The sequence below is a fragment of the Passer montanus genome, unplaced genomic scaffold (assembly GCF_014805655.1).
Source record: "Passer montanus isolate IOZ18808 unplaced genomic scaffold, ASM1480565v1 scaffold5, whole genome shotgun sequence".
In the NCBI taxonomy this organism is placed as follows: Eukaryota; Metazoa; Chordata; class Aves; order Passeriformes; family Passeridae; genus Passer; species Passer montanus.
In genome coordinates this window covers 14,172,096-14,190,967 of record NW_024369929.1, presented here as the reverse complement: position 1 = coordinate 14,190,967, position 18,872 = coordinate 14,172,096, and the positions used below count along the sequence as shown (strand labels likewise).

The 18,872-nt window shown below is 43.7% G+C and overlaps 1 long non-coding RNA gene across 2 annotated transcripts in view; it reads left to right on the top strand.

The window, feature by feature from the left end:
- The window catches only part of LOC120509032, a 40,905-nt gene that overhangs the window by 2,060 nt on the left and 19,973 nt on the right, over positions 1–18,872 (top strand). The gene's annotated exons all lie outside the window — the stretch shown is intronic.

Sequence of the window (18,872 nt, the reverse complement as noted above, 5' to 3'; positions counted from 1 at the left end):
GCCCTTTAATATATCTTCTTTTTTCCAGCAAAAATCAGAACCCAGTACTTGTTATAATTATCATGGAGTGATTGGTTTTCTCATCAACCCATCTTTTTGGTGTTTGAGGCATTTTAACTTGCCCACACAGTGACGTTGTGGCATGAATGGTGGAAGCCACTACATGACTATTTTAGTCTCTGACAAGCCAGAAGGAAGGAAGAGGAGATGAACACTCACAGTGTGGGTGTTTGTGTGTGCCTGGTTATCTAAATGTGGGAGTAGGTGTGACAGAGCAGGAGATATATTAACATGCTTGATTATATTTAATTCCATTCATTTTGCTGCTTTATTCAGGACTGTGTTAGAAAGAGCTGCCTGAAAAACTTGGATAATGCAAAAATTAGCTTGTAAGAGTAAAGAATACACAAAGAAAAGGTCTCATTGGAGAGTATCCACAAAGCTGTGAACAGCTCTGGCAATAATCACAGACTCATCATGAAGGGAAAGGAAGTAGGAGAACATCTTCCTGCAGTAGCTGCTAATATCCTGGCTCTGCTGGTTAATTTAGAAATGGCTGCTGTGGTCAGGTCACTGAATTTAGTTGGATAGTTTCTACATGAAGTAATTATATTTTAACTCATTTCAGTTCTTATGTTGTAAACAGGGCTGTCAGGGCTTGAACCTGCCAGAAGAGTTTTGGAAAGTGTGGAAATTATTCCAACTTTCCACAACGGGAAGGACACACAATATGTAAATAACCTTTTTTTTTTTTTTGGTGGAAGATATAAGATAAGAAATGGTCTCAGTAACAGCTTCTTGTGCCAAGAAGGTTTCTGTTTTCCAAGAATCCAAGCTGGAGCTGGGAAGGAAGTGAGAAATTTGATGAGTATTTGCTGTCTTCTTCCTGCGTGAAGGGAGCTGAGACACAGCTCTTCATCATGAGTCAGGCACCAGGAGTTTGCCAACTAAGCCTTTCTGGTCTTAATAGCCTGGCAGCTTAGAGAGTGAAGAGCTATTTCTGCTACTGGAAGAGGACTTGGGGAAGTGTTTATGAGAGCTGCTAACAGCTAATTTGCAAATTGCAGTCCTTATTTGAGATTGTTGTGCTTTAACGTCCATTCAGGCATCTTTCTTAGCCAGTACCAACACAAGGGGCAAAACCCCAGTGTCTGAGCTGCAGCTGAGTTCAGTGGAAGAGCCATGAGCCAGGATGTGTGTGGGTGAACAGTATGCAAATCCTGCCTTCTCTGCATGGGAGGGGGGATTTGTACATTTACCTCATCCTTTATCTGCAAGGAATTTCAGCTGTCTCAGTGGCTCTGGCAGATATTAGGAAGCAGTTGGCTGAGAGCAACATTTACCCCTGAAAGCAGATATTACAGGCTCTGGAGTTCCACAAAAGCCCTCAGAATATAAGGGCTTTTGTTTTCCCAGATACCCAGAAATCCTCATTCTGGAGTTGTTTATGGAGTCAGGACAGGGAAGCATGGGAGACAATTCCTTTCTTTCCCTAGTTCCTGGCCTTTTACCAGTGAGTTCCTTTATCAGCACTGTGCCAGAGCTGCAGCCCTGAGTGCAGCAGGAATTCTCCCTGGCCTCCCAGTCAGCACGAGAAGGCAACGAATGGGTGCTGGTGACACTTGCTGTCATGGACAGTCTTTTATTGCTTTTATTCTATTACCAGTAATTGAAAGGTCAGCCAAATTTTCCTTAGACAATTAAGTGACATTTAGAGAGAGGAGATTGAGAGGAGCCAGAGATGCTTTTCTAAGTGATGTTGCCCAGCTAGTCTGTGTACGTCAGTACAGCCAGTGTGTAAAGCACCAGGATGGATGTTTTTAAGGGTTGTACTGTATTTGTATTGAGAAAAGCAAATTCTGAGGTACTTGCCCAGCAATCTGAGGGCTTTATCTGGGCAGGTGTTAGTTCACACAGCCCAGTTCAACAAACCACAACTGTCTTGAAGGCCAAAAGACCAATGTCAGCTCAAGGTTATGTCTGGAAAATGGAAAAATCACAAATGAGAGTAGAGGGCCCCTGTGGAAATCTGAGGCAGAGGAAGGACAGTAGGTTGCACGAGGCTGATGACAGAGAAACAAACCATCAAGGCTCGTGCACTGAGTCATGGGCTCACACAACTGCCACACATCCCATCCTTACCTTCTGAGGATGAGAGAGGTGTGTCCCATCCCTGCCTCAGGAGGCTGGGCAGAGGGAAAGGTGGTGGTGCAAGCTGCAGAGGGTCCTTCCTGCAGAGCCAGGACCTTCTCTGTCACCTCATGAGGTGGCAGCACCAAGCAGGCCCACAGGATAAATGTCCCCAGTTCTGTGCACCAGGATTGCATCCCAGCACGTGATGGACCATCGTGTTGTTTCATGAGCTGGTACAGAAAACACTCAAGTGACCTGTTGTTTACTTAAATATTTATATAGTGATTCAGAGTGCAGGATCTGTTACAGCTCGTTCCTGCATATAAAAGTGATCTAAATCCAGCGCTCAGCTGGGCAGCAGAGGACTGCTCCAGGGTGGTTTTGGATGTTTACAGCTGCTATAGGTTTTGCAAGGAGTGTGAGTAGAGAAAAATAATGGATGTGGTTAGAACATCTCTTCATCCTGCTGTCCCCTGGGGACAGAAAGGTTTATTGGGGTTGTGGCTCCTGCACAATTAGAGTGGCCCTCTGGAAGTGTTCCTCTGGAGGAAGAGCTTCCTACAATTGTATCATGTACCCCTCTGCATTTCAGTGACTTCAAAGCAAGGTGGTCAGGAATATTCCTATAAATATATGACATGGAGAGAGGATACAAATTCCTGTTGTTGAATCAACTCTTAAACAGCAGCTGCATTATTCATGTGCGGATCGTGGTTTGGTGTTCCAACTCAATGGAATGAAGCCAGAAAAGGAAAAGGGAATTAATAGACTCATTTGGGTTCTTAGTTATGTGCTGCTTTAGCTGGTTCCTTGTATGGGCTGTAATTTGAGGGTTTGAGGTCTTTGTGAAGTGCATTTTTGAAAAAAAATTAAACTGAAAAAGACTGAACTTGTGATGAACCTGAATTTCATACCAGAAAACCTCACACTGAAGGGAACTGCATGCCTGGATCTGAGCTCACCTTTTGGCAGAGCATTCCTGTAAACAGGAATGTGAGCCTTGTGGTGCCACTTCAGCCTTACGAGTTCACACCGAGCAATGACGTGGATCATAACCCTGAGAAAACACAGGTGGCATATCCAGAATCTTTGTAGAGATTGTTCCAAGTGAGATATTTACTGCAAACGTGTGGGTGAAGCCATCACCTTTGTGACATGGTTCAGCAGCACAGCAATTGCAGATGCAGAGGTGCTCCACATGAAGCCTTTTTCACAGTCTGGGCTGTTTTTGTTGCCCAGGCTTAGGAAGGTATTACCTCAGCAGAAAATGGAGATAATGGAATGCTTTATGCCAAAAGGGAATGTAGAGGAAGAGCTACAATGGATGGAAAGTGCAGTCAGCAGCCTGAGATAACACGAGTGATGGGCAGGACAGGGAGCAGCCTAGGATCACAGTGGAGCTGTGCTGATGGGAATGTGTGCTTTTACTTGGAACAGGGTTATTCAGCTTTTGCTGCTATTTCAGCATGATTTGAGATGTAGACACAGTGTGATTCTGTCCTTATGATCCGTGTGTTTTCAGGTGCTCCTGATGTCAGATTGTGGGATATTAAGAGAGAAGAAGTGATGTTAGGGGAGTTGTACAAATGCATTCACATACTGGACCTCACATCAAATCCACTTGCCATGGTAACTGTTGTGGAAGCCACCAGTGGTCATCTGGCTGTGAAAAGCCTGAGAGATAAGAAGACACCATTAATACTGTTCATTTTTAGACATGCACACAATGAAGCAGCTATTTGTACAGTTTCTTTTTCTGAAATATGAAATATTAGGCATTGTCAGAGTCAGGATATGGGGCTAGATGGACTTTTAACTGCCTGCTGCTGTGATTCTTATCTTCCTCTACAGGGTGAATTAGAATTCTTTGGATCAATGAATGTACACAGGCTTTTCTTGTATCAGAATAACATTACACATCCTCTTGTCATTATAGCACACCAGAAGATTATTTTCAATGATAATGACAAGACCATGTCAATCACAGCACTTTTGTAGTAGGAATTTGCTTCTTATTACATCTTTAATGTGGGAAACTTTCCTCTTTTTTCATCATGAAATACTACTCAGAAGCTGGGAGCAAAAATGTTCCAAATTTAAAAAAAAAAATCTCACTTGTGCTGCCACCAATGCTCTAAGTTATGCAGGTATTAACTTTTGCTGTGCCTCCATGATTATAAAAATGGCATAGGCAGAGGCTGCATTTTGTTCTGCTTAAATATCTGCAGAGATCACAGCTTTTTTCTGATTGACACTATTGTTGGAAAACATTAGTATGCACTACCTGTATTTTCCCATGTTCAAAGGACACAATCACAGAGCTCTTCATTTATTTTAGTAAGAGCTCAGTAAATGCTGCACTGTTGCCATTCTGTAAAGAATGGATTTTCATGTAGAGGCATTATCATTAACAGATTCTTTTCAAATTCCAGGAAGAGTGTGATAATTTTATTTGGCATAATGGAGTCTGAGCACTTACAAAATTTGATTGTTTTAAGGCCTTTAATTTCTCTCCACACTTCATTTTTTAAACTTAATTAGGTTCACTGGAAATTTCTTCTGTTTGTACAAGTTCTTCCAGGCCCAGTGTTCCAGCCTGGGCTCCATGTGTAACTCATGGGGACACTGACTGTTGGTATCCACAGGAACTGAAAAATTGAGGAATGGATAAGACAGGAGATGCCAACTGTAAAGCAGCTGCACAAGGAAGTCAATTACTGAGAGCAAAGGTTTTAGCTCAAATGCTGAGGGAGCAACTGACTTCAGGAGACCGAAGTTAGGCAATTTGGATCCTCTCAGGAGAAAAAAGGAGGATTTTTAGGTGTGTTTGAGACATTGCTATGGATTTAGAAATCAATCTCACTCTAAAATTTTTAGGAAGTTAATTCACATTTTCTACTTTGAGGGATAAAAGTCAGTAGGATTTTGGTGCTGAGTTGGAAAGATGCTTTAGAAATGGGTCTGGTTATCACATCCATCATGTTTTCATTATCTTTTAGTCATTCTGTATATTTTGCTAGACACTATTTGTCCTTCAAGTGAAGAACCTATTTAAAATTAATGATAATTGATTAGTTGCTTCTAAGTCTTCAGTTGTCATACTTGGCTGATGTGTAAAACTTCCCAAGAAAAATGGTGTCATAAGTGCAACATTGTGCACCTTGACATTAAGCATGTATTTCACTCATGGCCAATTTAAAAATCAAAATAGAAACTTTGTAATAATCTCCCTTTACAGTTTGGGTTATGAGAAGCTGAGAATTCCCTTAGGCTTGATTGATAAAACATGGCATTTATCCTATTCCTAGGATGATGTTCAGCAAACTTTATGACGGAGGGAAACAGCTGGTAAAGTGGGTTCATGGAAAGGTGAAGGTAATATAGACATAAAAAACAAGAGGATAATGATTTTAAAAGGGATAATAGTTGTAATAACACCATTAACCTTTTGCTTCAAATTATTGAATGTGTGGTCTCTTCAGCAGGCTAATCAAAGGTTTGCATTAACCACGATGCAAAAGGAAGTGGCAATATACAACCTGAGGTGATTTTTTTCCCTCTTCCAATTATTCATTATCAAACCCTTCCTAAAAAAAAAAAAAAAGGAAAAAGACCCTTTGACCGTTGAAGACCTCTTCTGATTTTGAATGGAAACTGACTTACTTTCAGAAGGAGCAAACTTCAGCTCCCTCCTGCTTTGGAAGGGGTGGATTTTGCTAGGGAAAAAAAGAAAGAAAAATAAATAGAAGTTGTTATAGATACATAGAAATTAGAGGCAGATTGTGAACAGGTAGCCAAATGTTACAGGCAGGTTGTTGGTAATAGTGAGCCCTGAGCTGTTGGGGGGATCACAGGGAGGGCTGAGCAGCAGAAGCCCCCTTGAGGCAGACACATCTCTTCCTCAGCAGCAGAGGCAGGTCCCTGCAGAGCTCTGATCTCACCCTGTCTGGGCCACTCCTGCTGTCTAAAGAGCAAATTCAGCCTGGAACAAAGCAGAACTGCCTTTTTTATTTCCCAGCTCTGTGCACATGTGGTTGAGTACCAGAGGCAGAACTGTGCTTTGGCAGCTTACTCATGTGCAAAGAGGCAAATGCATGAATGGTGGAAAATTGCCCCAGATGATGGAAAAGCTCATGGTGACTTGATGGAATTAGTCAAGAATTTGTCTGGTTGGACAAATGTGCTCCATCATACAATTTCACAGGTGGTGGTCCTCATTGTTCACTTAAAGCATCTGAGCAGGTTGCCCAGAGAAGCTGTGGCTGCCCCTGGATCCCTGGAAGTGTCCAAGGCCAGGTTGGACAGGGCTTGGAGCACCCTGGGATGGTGGAAGGTGTCCCTGCCCATGGCTGGAGTTGGAGCAAGGTGATCCCTAAGGCCCCTTGAACCCAAACTATTCAGTGGTTTTGTGATTGTCTTGGTTTGAAAAGACAGGAGTCTGTGAAGGAAGGCAAAAGCCTCCTGTGAAATGGAAAAGGTAAACCCCCTCCTTCCAAATTATCACAATTTCAGAATTAAAAGGGCTCTCAGGCAAAGATATGGGAATGGGAATAACAGTTTTTTACTAGGAAGAAAAAAAAACCTAAATAATAATGTAATTTAGCACAAGCGAAAAACCACTGGCGGAGTGAGAAAAACCTGACACCCTGAGAAGTCAGGGTGCTGATAGTAGTCCAGCCAGATGGTGGCCGCTCCTCCTGGAGCGGCGATCTGCAGAAGGGTGTAGATCCTTTCTGAAAATGCGGCGAAGGAGCAGCTGGGCCTCGGTTCCTGATTCCTCTGGGAAATCCAGCGAAGAAGGCTGTCTGTGGTCTCAGAAATGCTTGTTTTATGGTGGCAGGGATGCTTGGCTCCTCCCTCTGGGTGGAGCATCTCCCAATGGGATGATGTAACTAATCTTACCAGCCACAGTGAGTAATTCAATAGCCCATTAGCAGGAGATTATCTTCCTGGCAGTGTCATTGTTCTTGAAAGAGATAAGAAAAACTGCCTAACCCCCAACAGATGGCAAAAATAGAATACATGCTTATTTTACAAGCCAGGACAGTAATTCAGTGGAGAGAGAACCCCCAGGGAGAGACACCCAACACAAGATTGTCTGACTGGCCCAGGACATGTTGTGTCAATCTAATATGAAAGGAAGAAGTGTAAAAGGAAGTTTGCACCCTTCCTGGCTAACAAAACCCCACAGCATTAACAGTCCTATTCTGTGCAATCAGAAATGGTGAAAGACTTCAGGAGCAACGTGCCCTGAATTTGAATTAACCAGACTGAATTTAAAATCAACAAGCTGAAAGGGTTTGAGATAAGAAGTCAGAACATTCAGAGGAAATGAGAACTGTTCTGGGAACTAAAGGTGAGAGAAACACTAAGTCACATAAAAAATATTCAGCAAGAACAGAGATACCTTTTCTTTTTCTGGACACCTTTTCTTAGAAGCTGTCTATAATCAGTAACCTTTCCCAGGCACTTTCCCAGGCTGTTTTTAGTAGCTGAATCCTTTGTTTCAAAACCACCCATTGATTCAGTGCCCTAAGTGGAGAAGTAATTAAGGTGGGCAGAAATCTTGCCTGCTGTATGGACGTATGATGTGTAGGAGGTAGAGGCAGAGAGGGGCTGAATGAATTTTTCAAGTTATTTCTCACAACACGTGAGGCTGTGTAGAGTATCATGAAATACATGTGTATGGGGACATGCAGCTCTCAATCAAATTTCTGACTACTGATCTCTTTATTTCCACACACGCATGTGCTGATGTACGTACAAGTGAGTTCGTGGAACATAATGAGCTCTTTAGGCAGTACTTTGTCAGAATATCATTTAAAGAGTTACATCCTTTTAATGCACAGTAGTTTAAGCAAACTCCAAGGTTCTTACTCAGCAATAAACCTATTAAATCATCTTAAATACCATGTCATAATGACAATTTGATGTCACCAGATGTGGCACTAGGGATTTTTTTTTCTTTAAATGCTTTCCTGGAGATACAGCTTCCTGAATTTTAAATTCTCTAGCCTGTTTTCACAGCTGTTAGATCCCAGAGCTCTGCCATCTTTTTGCCTTGCATCAGTTATTCACTAAATCATGTGTGGCATGACTACAAACTCACTGCATCTAAAACATTTAGGCTCATAACCACTTCACCCTCATAAAGGCTGAATGGGAGAGGGTTTGGACATTAAATTCTGAGAGCAGTATCCACTCCAGCTGTGGAGCTCCCTTATGGGGAGATTTCAGAGACTAAGTCACAAGAATACCCTTCACACACCACTTTTCACTAGCAACTTATCCTCTTGGATCTGTGGAAAATAGAGATGCCTGGCCACCTTCCTGTCTTTTCTCACCTTGTTAGCCAAAAGGCAACCAGATTGATAGTCCAGCACCACTTCTACCTGAGGAAGACTGAGGAAAGTGGATACTTTAGCAGGATACAATGGAATGCAAAAAATCCTCTCACAAATAAATGTTAGTTCATACCACGTGTATTTAAATAGTGGAATAAGTCATGGAAGGTTGTAGGAAAATTCTGAGGCAAACAACAGAAAATATGTTAAATGAGGGGCAAAGGGAGGGAAGATGATGTCCTGGCCACAAAACATGGTTGTCCAGAAGCAGCTCCTAATTCAAGAAGTCCCTAATCCTGATTGAGAGAAAGCAGGAGACCCTCTCAGGAGCTGGCTGTGGATTTACCTGCCAGCAGCACTGGAGCCAGCACAGATGGGTTCACTGGGTCTTTGCTCCAAGCTCTGTGGGGGGACCATGTTGGTTTTTGTCTGTTTGGAGTTTGTGTGGGTGGGTGCTGCAGGATCTGAGCTGGCCTCACTCCTCTGTGTTGTGTTAGAAATGAATTTCCCCCTAAGAAAGGCGGTGGGAGAGTCCCACCGAGATGCACTGAGAGTGTTGGCAAGGATTTGAAGTGAGGTTGTGAATTTTGCACAATTAGATCATGCTAGTAACCATGATCACCTCTGAGGTGCAAGTGTTGATGGTGGGATTTGGAGCTGCTCTTGTGTGGCTCAAAATCAGGATCTGTGACCCCAGGGGATTGCTGGGCATTCCCTGAGGGTCAGGAAGATGGCACAAGACAGTGACAGTCTAGAGGTCACAAACATCCTCAGCCAGAGTGTGATTTGGTGTCATTGCCATCCTGATCTCTTACCAGTGCTGAAGGATTATTAAATACTGATTTAGTGTGAATTAAAAATACTCCTGAAAAGGCTGATTCAGAAAGATTGCCCTTGTGTTGCATGGAATCTTGTTTTGATTTGCTGTTCAGCTTCGTGGCTGGCACATGGGTGTTTGAACAGCTCAGTATTGAAGAGGGCATTCAATGTTCTCTAGATTACCCTCCACTGAAGTGTAATATTTGATAACATCAGTAAATACAAACCAGAAACAAAATGACAACAGCATTTGAGCATCTTGTGATAGCAAATGAGGTGGAGAAGTTAAATGGATATGGAAGAGGATCCTCAGAGATTGGATCTCAGTGTGATGCTGGTAGGAGCCCAGTTGTTACTGTGCTGATATTAACATGTGGAGCTCTAAATCTTTTTGGGTAGTGGCTGAACAGAAATGTTTACTCATAGCTGCCTTTTCTCTTGCTCAGATTGTATAGGCTGTCCTCCTATCCTACCAGCAAACAAATAAAAACTGTGCCAGCTGTAGCAGCAGTTTACATGGAAAAGCAATGAAGCAATTTCAGGAAAGTATTAGATGTAATTTTGGCTTTTTTTTGCTGTCACTTAGCATCTAGAAAGAGGAGATGCACTGATGTGCAGAGCTGGGCATGTATTATGCAAACTCCTATCACAATGCCATTGACTGCTCATGGACCCCCATATCTCTCTGTTTCCATCTGTTGTTTTAAGACTAAGTTGTTTGGAGGATATCCAAATTCCTTTCCCTTTTCCAACTTTGGTGAAGTACCTGCCTGCCTTAGGCTCCCTGCATAGACAGAGAGAGGGAGGCTTCTCCAAAGAATGTGATGTGCCAGGGGTGCTCCTTTCTCCCTTCTCCCCCTTCCCTCCTTCCATCCTCTTCCTGACTGTGCAGGGATTTTAGAAAGTGCGGAAATACATCACCCCAGCAAGCACAAGAAGGGATTGGGTGGATTTGGGCAATGCTGTGACTTTATCTGGCCCTGGACCAGGATTAAGATGTCAGAGGCTGTAAGGAGTAGGAGTGTGGGATCCAGCAGTTACTGTAGCCTGTGAGTGGGCAGCAGCAGGAGCTGCTCTGTCTCAGCCTAGGCAGTAGCTTGTGCCTGATGCAGTATTTCAAGAGATAACAAGGGAATGTTGAGCTTATCCAAGAAAACAGAAATGACACAGAAGATAAATAAGCAAGGCATATAAAGCATAAATGCAATCCTATTAAAATTAAGTATGTTTTAATTTCTGAAAAGATTGATATTTTGGTGTTAGATTTACTGAACAGGAAAAGATTACAGGCATCATTAAAATAAAATGTTTTCAAGGGCCCTTTTAAAAAATTGTAGCTGTGTTTGCAATTGCCATGTGCAAAATATAAAAATCAGAGAAGGGAAAAAACCCCCAGCAAGCAGTGGAAATAGCCCATTTTGTGAATTATAGGAAGAAATATACCATCTGTGATTTAGTGCAGTTCCCAAGATCCCATCTGTGATCGAAGCACAGTCCTTGGTGAAGGCTGAATCCCTGAGCCGTTCCATATAATAAAATACTTCTTTTGGAAGGTGCTTGGGCTGATGGGTTTGTTTTTCTGGAATATGGCTTTTCTAGATGAGACATAAAACCCTAGAGGCCTAATTTTGCCTCCAGTGGCCGACTACAGCTGACGTCAGGAGAAGCAGGAGCGAAAGGAGGTCAGAGATCTAACAGCATTTCTTTCAGAATTTCTGTGCTGCTTTTTATCAGGTCAGGTTGTTGGGTCTAAGAGGTCCAGACAGAGATTTTATAATCTCCAGAGTCAGACATTGTGGTCTCTTTGCACCAGGAGGGCTCACCCTGCAGCTGCACCACAGAAGCTCTGGCTATTTCCTTTTGTTACTGCTGCTTATTTCTCTGCAGAGGAGAGAGAGAGAGAGATCCCTCAAACTCCCTCGAGCCAGGCTTCTCATGCAGCTGCACCTCTGCCATCTTCTGATGATCATGTGTTGTCACTGTGATCTCTTAGGTTTGTCCAAAGGTGGCCTCAGGTGTATCAGGTATTTATAAAAACACAATGTATTTAATTGCAATCCTCTAATAATTACACACAGGTACAGACTGGCTCAGTTTCAGTTACCACTGAAATTTATATTTGAATAATAAATGCATTCACCTGTTTAATAAATGTTTATATTTTCTCCTCTATGTAATTACATGCTGATTATACAATTACAGAAAATACTTACATATTTTGCACAATTATGCTATTACTGAAATAATGCCTGCAATAGAGCTGTGTGTGTGTGCAAGCACATTTGGAAAATGCCACCAAGGCTGGTTGTTTTGGAGTCACCCAGAGCTCGTGCAGCTCTGTGTGCTGCTGGAGCAGCCTGCTACACCACAGGAGTGAGTGTGGGATTGCTGTTATCACCTCTGGGTGAATCTAGCTCTATTAAAAATATGTTCAGCTTTATTATAAGACGCCTGTGATTTAAGGATGTTCATCCAACCTGATTTTGTGGTCAAAAATGGTTCTGACACATGGTGTGAGGTGCCCACAGGCTGGGGGTGCACCTGTGAGCCACTGCCCCCTTTTGCTGTGGCAGTCTGGGGACCAAGCCCCAGTCTGTGCTTGCCCCTGCTGGGCTTAGAATTGGCCTTTTTAAAACTGTGCCTGTATTTCCTTGGAGAACTTCAGGCATCTTGTGTGTGAGGGATGGGGCAGATCTGAGTTGTGACATCGTGTTGGTGAATACAACTGCACTTGACTCTGGTACTGCCCTCTGCTCTGGGTGTTCTCATGCTTGGGGGTTCTCAGTCACTGGCTTAATACAGACAAATAAACAAGTAGCAGCCTTTGATAGCATCAGCATCTGTGTTTGTACTGATGGGGGGTGAAATGATTCACCCAAGCTAACACAGCCAGCAGCATCAGAGCTGGGAGCAGGACGCCTGCCTCCCACCTGCCTTTCCTGGGATGAGCCAGCTGCCTGCACAGCACCATGGGGAGAAAAGAAGTCCTGTTCAAACCATAAATCCACACTGGCTTTGTCTCCCCCATGCTGTACAGGTCTTGCAGCCAAAGGGTTAAAAAGAAATGAGTGCTTTCAGCATGCTCTGCGGAGTGCCCGAAGTCTGAACATGAATGACCAAATTGCTTTTTACTTTTTAAATTAAGGCCTCTGTCTGTACGCACGCAGCTCGCACTGCTGTTCCATTAAATAAGAGAATTTGTTCCCACTCTTATTTTTAATAGGGTATGACCCTGCCGTTCCATCTCACAACTTTACTGACATGAGATCTTATTAAAAGCAATCCTCCCCCTCTCCTCCTTGAAGTCTGAGCTTCTGATAGTTTCATACACATTGTGTTTATTTTACATACACAGCTCTGCAGCTGCTGCTTCCTTCTTCTCCGATAAATGACAGCATAACTGTTGCATCCACTATAAAAGTAAATAAAATTAAATGGGGAAGAACAATACATCTCTGGCAGAGAATAATAACTCTTTTAAGGCACGTATCTAAACTGTACAGCCTGATCTTAATTGTAAGGATAATTCTTTGTTATTTCAAGTGACTTGGAACGCGACAGCAAACGCACGCTCTTGGCAGTACATCCCGAGAGATTTCTGTGGGAACAATGGGGGGAATTCTCCTGAACTGGAAGGAGACTGAAGCATCTTTATTAGGTTAGTAGGGCTTACAGTCTGGTGAGAAAGAGTGGAGGAGAATGCTACGATCTGTTGCTGTTTTGCTGGTTGATGGGTTGGCTTGGAGGGTTTTTTAAGCCGGGGCTGTGGAGGATGAGGCCCTGTGGGTGTTGGATGGGGGTGATGGGCATTAGGTGTCAGCAAGAGCCAGGAGGCCCTGGACCAGCCAGCCTCCAGCTCTGTGGCATGCTCTCAGTGAGGGACCAAGAGTGGGAGTTTTCCTCTGTCCCAGTTGATGATCCAGGCTCGTTCCATGCTGGCTTGGTGCTTCTGCTGTCTGGCCCCAGGAGACTCCAGGCCAGTGCCCTTCTGTTGTCCTCTCTCTCTCTGTTTCATGGTCTCTGCCATTGCTGGTGAAGCCAGCCAGCAGCAGTGTGTTGGTGCTTACTGGTGCTGTTTAACTGTGGCTGTGGGGCTGAGGTAAAACTTCAAGATGTCTATTCAGTCCTTAGACAAAAATGCTACTGAATGTGCCTGGAATTTGTCTGCAGAGATGGAAACTGATGTCAAAGCAGGCCAAAGCAAGAGAGAGAATAATGTGACTTCAGCTGAGGTAGGAAAAGATAATATTTGTGGTAGCATGGGAAATTTGAACTGGTTTTGAGAATCATCCAGTTCCTTTTGGAATAAGGGAAACTATGCGGATGTGTCATCAGGTCTTCCAGCAACTTGGTTAGTTCAGGAACCACATAGCTGAGACTTTGGAGAAAAGCAAGTTGCTTTCCTGACTGGTTGTGGGGGAAAAAAAAAGAGGATCTGCTACAGTGACCTGAAGGAGGAAGAAATACTTCCAAGCAGTGAAACACTGTCCTTGGTGAGGAGATAGACAAAAAAAAGAAAAAAATCCAGGTGATGACTTCAAACGTGTAGAAATCTTTAATTTGAAAGAGAGGGATAAAGCTACAAAAGGTGGGAAGTGCATTGTCTGTTTTGAAAGTAGCTAAAAAGACCTTGGGAAAGATCAGGCTGGGCAGGAGCCCTGCTCCTCTAAGGGAGTAGCAACAGTTGACAGTGAAAAGGATGAAGGAATAATAGCTATAAAAGGAACAAGAAAGATTTCCAGAACAGGTGAAGTAGCACAAGTGGGAGATTTACCCTGGATGTTCTCTGGGACATGTCTGGAGGAGGTGAAGAGCAGCACTGGCTCCAGCCCATGGTGCAGTTTGTACCCTGCACTGAGATCACAGAGAGCCTTTCTGCCCTCTGGCCAGCGCTGCCACCTCTGCCTTTTCTGTCCTGCCACCACTGTGACACTGCAGCCTGCACTGGTGTCCCAGTGCTGGGACAGTGGGCATTTACAGCTCCTCATATGTCTTGAGGGCAGCCTTAAGCCTTCCACATGTTGTGTTTGCCATGTAATGGGTGCCCCTTTACCCTTGCACCAAAGGCAGCAGCGAGCTGTTTACTGTGGCCTCAGCCCACTTTCCTGCCCTGCTGGCCAAGCACAGCCTGCAGGCCAGGCTTGGGAGAGGGTGGGGTGAAACCTCAGCTTCCAGGAGAGGAGGAGGATGGCCCAGACCACGCTCACGTACCTGCTCTGCAAGGCAGGCCGAGGCTGGCTGTGGGTTACTATTCCAGTGTAGCCACAGGGATAAATAAAAGGAGCCACGTTGACAGGAATGCTGGCCCAGGTGTCAGCAGGGAAAGGGCAGCTCCTTGTCCTCACCCAACCCAGGAGAGGCTGAGGTACCTGCATGGCTCCCTGTCACTGTTCCAAGAAGGAGCCCATTCTGCCAGGTTGGAACATTTTCTCTCTGCTCTGTGGCAGTGTGGCTGTAACACAGCATCACTGGGCTCCCCTTGGGCCAGCAAATTCCAGGCACAATCCAAGGGCAACATCTGACCCTTTGAAATGATCCAAGAGGTGCCAGACATAACCTGGTATGAGAGGCAGGAGGAATCCCTAAACCTGAAGCAGTGTCTTCGTTTCCTTATGCTGCATTTGGTAAATGGTAACAAGGTCATTTTCAGGTCTAGTTTTGCCTTTTAATCAGGAGGAAGATTTGGAACTTTTGGAGTATCTGGCCAGGCCATTATCATACAGATTCTCCTTGCATGTGCTCCAACTTGAGACAAAATGCAAAGTTTGACATTAATGTAAGCTAGAGCTCATCATTAAATAATTACATCACCAGAAAGGAGCCATCCTTTGATGAAGCTGAGAATTTCTCTGGGAACTGATCAGATTTTTCTCAGTGGATTAACACTGAGTTAGAACCAAGGAGGTGGTGAGGACACTGAGCAAAATATCTTGCCCTGTGAATGAGGGCAGTAAATGAGGTCTGCATTTACTTGCATAAACTCCTAACCTTCCTTGCTGCAAAGTGCCATCTAGTGTTTGCAGCCCTGGCTGGCGGCCCTGGCCCAGCAAGGCAGCACCGTGACAGGCTGTGAAACAGCTTAGAGAAACTAAAGGGAATGCAGTCAAGCCACCAAACTGTAATTGATCCCAACCAGATGCTACTGGTCTTTGAGATATGGTTATACTACCTTAGGTGAGTGAAGTTTCTTCATTGCATGGTGGAATAGGAGATGTTCCAACTTCAAACAAGGTTTAAAAATGAACCTGAATCTCAGAAAACAAAGTGGCAGTACTGTCAGGAAAGCAGTTGTGGAATTCCATGCCCAAAATATATGCCCAGTGATGTGTCAGGTTTTCAGGTGCAACGAGCATTTGTGGCATTATTGATGTTTGTGAGGGAAGTGGAATTGGGCACACAGAGGGCCAAGACAGTCCCCTCCTCACAAGGCACCTGAAAGAAGTGGGTGAATCCAGGGGCAGGAGAGCACCTAAAAGAGCATAGTTCACTGTGTAGGTGCATGCAAATGAGCTAATTGTTAATGCAAATTTGTCATGCAAGGGCAAATGTACTTTGCAAGCCTAAAATCAGATCCAGCAATGGCACAGTTTAGCATCTAAAGTGCATGGTTTGGGGAGGCATGGTCCACTGAAATGTTTAGGAATTGAAAGTGTAGGCGAGGCAAGAAAGTGCACAAAAATAACTCTGTGTCCAGATTTGTATCTGGGACATCTTTCTGTCCTGACTGGCTTGGAAATCTCTCTGCCACATCTGATCACCCCTGAAACCACCCTGAGTACAGACCTCAAGCACAAAGGTGGTTATTATCATTTGTTGTTATCTGTAAAGTGCTGACAGCACTTTGAAGTGCCAGAGGATTCGTGCCCTGGGTTTTGCTCTTGCAGTGGCCAGGAGCAGAGTGTAATTAGCCCAAACACCATCCATAGAGCTCACTGATAGAGAACAGCCCTACTGACAGGGAGCAAATTAGGTCTCTGACCTAGCAAAGCATTTAACCGTGTGCCACATTTTTACTACGTGTATCTCTGGATTAAGACCTGGATGATGTAACCTTTTGCTGCCTCTAATTTTTTTGATTGCAGTATGGAGCACAGCTCAGCTTGCTGGCTCAGAAATCCGTGTATGGTGTTAATCTGCTTTCTAAACGGACTCCTTGTGTCTGGACAAAATCCCAGGGTTTCCTCCCCAGCCAAAGGATCTTTCCCATCTACCTCCTTAGATTTGCTGTAGGAGCCCCCATCCCTGTGTTCCACCACCTACAGCAGCTGCCTTTACACTTGTGCAGAATTTGAATCTGAGCTTGAGGGACTCACCTCACTGTCAGAATTGCCATGAAATTTATTAATTTCTCAGAAGACTCCTTGGCAATAAGGATTTTCTGAGGAGTTACATGTCCCTCAGAGGGAATTAGGGGTTTCAGGTTTTGCCCTGGATCTTCTGGTGACATGGCAGGTGGATGTTTTTCTCTGAAGAACAGTCTGGGAATGTCTGCTTTGCTTCCCAAACCATATTATAAGCTTGGTGGTTTTGGGGTGGGAAGGAGAGGAGGCTTAAGGAGGAGATTTGAACTGGAAATGGGCAAGTGTTACACTTGATGATCTCCTGGACAGTGTGCCATAAAACACTGTCCTGTGGTACCTGCTGCTTTCTGTACTTGCTGTCAGACATCTGAAATCACTGGGATGGACCTTTGGTCTGCCCCACAGCACTTTCCTTATTTCCCATGTCCTTCATTAATTTCCACTGATCTATTAATTTCTTCTGGTCCACTGCATTGTTTCTGCTGCTGTGACAGGGCAGGAACCATGGAGAGCACCCCCACCTCTGTCCCTTCCCTGAAGTGGAGGTGAAGCTGTGCATTATCTGATCTTGGTTTAACTCCTCTCAACTGCATTTCCAACAGGTCTTTTTGGATTTATAGACTATGGCCAGAAGGACCTTTGCTTGACACTGGTATTATGTCAGAAATTCTTCCATGAAGTTTAAAACTTTGGGTTAAGCTTTTCAGACCATGGTCCACAATCTCAGAGTTCAAGATTTATTTGTGCAGAGTCAGGAAAAGGTAACAGGTACAAACAGGGCAAGTGTAAGTTTTGCTATCCAAGAGCTGAAACATCCATATTTGGTTTTGGGGGTTTTTTTTGAGAAATCTGTGAATTGAGAAAAGTTGCACACAGCTGTGGTAGAGGATGCTTTTTGGTGATGTTCACATGCAAGGTGAGGTTTTCAAGTGGCAGATCATCTATTACATCCCCAGGTAATTGGTGAAAATTGTTAATTTCCTCCCCTTGACATAAACCCTGTCAATCTGGTTTGCTGTCAGAGTTCAGGTAGCTTCCATTTCTAGCTGGTAGTTTTAGCCATGTCTCAATGGTGATCTCTTCTAACCAGGACTATCTGATTTTTTTTTGTAAGTATGAATGCTATCCTAATTAACAACTCCTGATTAATAAAATTACCTCAATAATATATTAGAAAAATAATATATTAGAAAAAATATACCTTCTAATATGAATTACACATGGCCCCAGTGTTCCTGCCTCAGTCACTGATTAGAATAGTTTATCCAAATGATTATCTCTAAGACTCAAAATAATCCCACTGAACTGAGCAGTAGAAGGCAGTCCTGAGTACAAAAAATAAAATCTAGCCTTTTATAATTTTAAAACGTGGTAAGAAAACCTCCAGCATTTTAGAATTTCAGATGCAGCCACCCAAGTGTTTGCCAACTGTGGTCGTTCTTTTCATTTTGGCTTCTCTTGGGCTTAGGATGTGCCTCTAGTTTTACTCATTAAAGTTTCAGATTGTGCTTGTTTTGTTAACAACTGTTAGGGCAGGGGTTCTTACTCTTAATTGGCACCATCTGGAAATGAGAAGGAAATTGCTCAGGATTAATGCAAAGATGAGGGAAGACCTTGCACTTTTCCACAGTTGCAAAACTTGTCCTATTTGGAATAGCCACAACTGACCTGGGAACTGGCTCACCCTTTGTTTCTGTTGGGGGCTGGAGGGGGAAGGAAATTTTCTTCCAGGGATAAGACAATCTCCACATTGCCAGCAGAATGCCAGAAAATAATCATTGCAGAAAGTTGCACAATTTGGGCTGCTAGCGAGCTAGGCCTTTTAATGCAAATTGAATATCTTCATTCCCAGTTTTTTTTTTCCAATCTTGCACGTCTTGTTCAGCATTTCCTCATTTTTTGGCACTGGTTTCCATAGCTGCCTGCAATCACACTCTCACACAGATGCCATTCCGTGTTCAAAGCACTGAATGCTACAGGGCATATTAGTGTTTTTATGCTTCAGATCTATCTTTATGTAACTTCAGAGCTCATTAATATATACCATTTTGTGTGATTAAAAAACAACAACCTGGCACGTGAGGAGCTTTGAAAAGGAGAACGGATCGCAAGGAAAATGGCTTTCTTCTCATTATGCAGATTTTAAGCTAGACATGAGATGGGCCCAGTGAATCAATGGGCAAGGTACAACTTCTGCAAGATAATCATCCCCTGACTGCAGCCGAGCAGACTGCAGTTTAAAAAAAGAACCAGAAAGAGACAAATGCTATTTGAG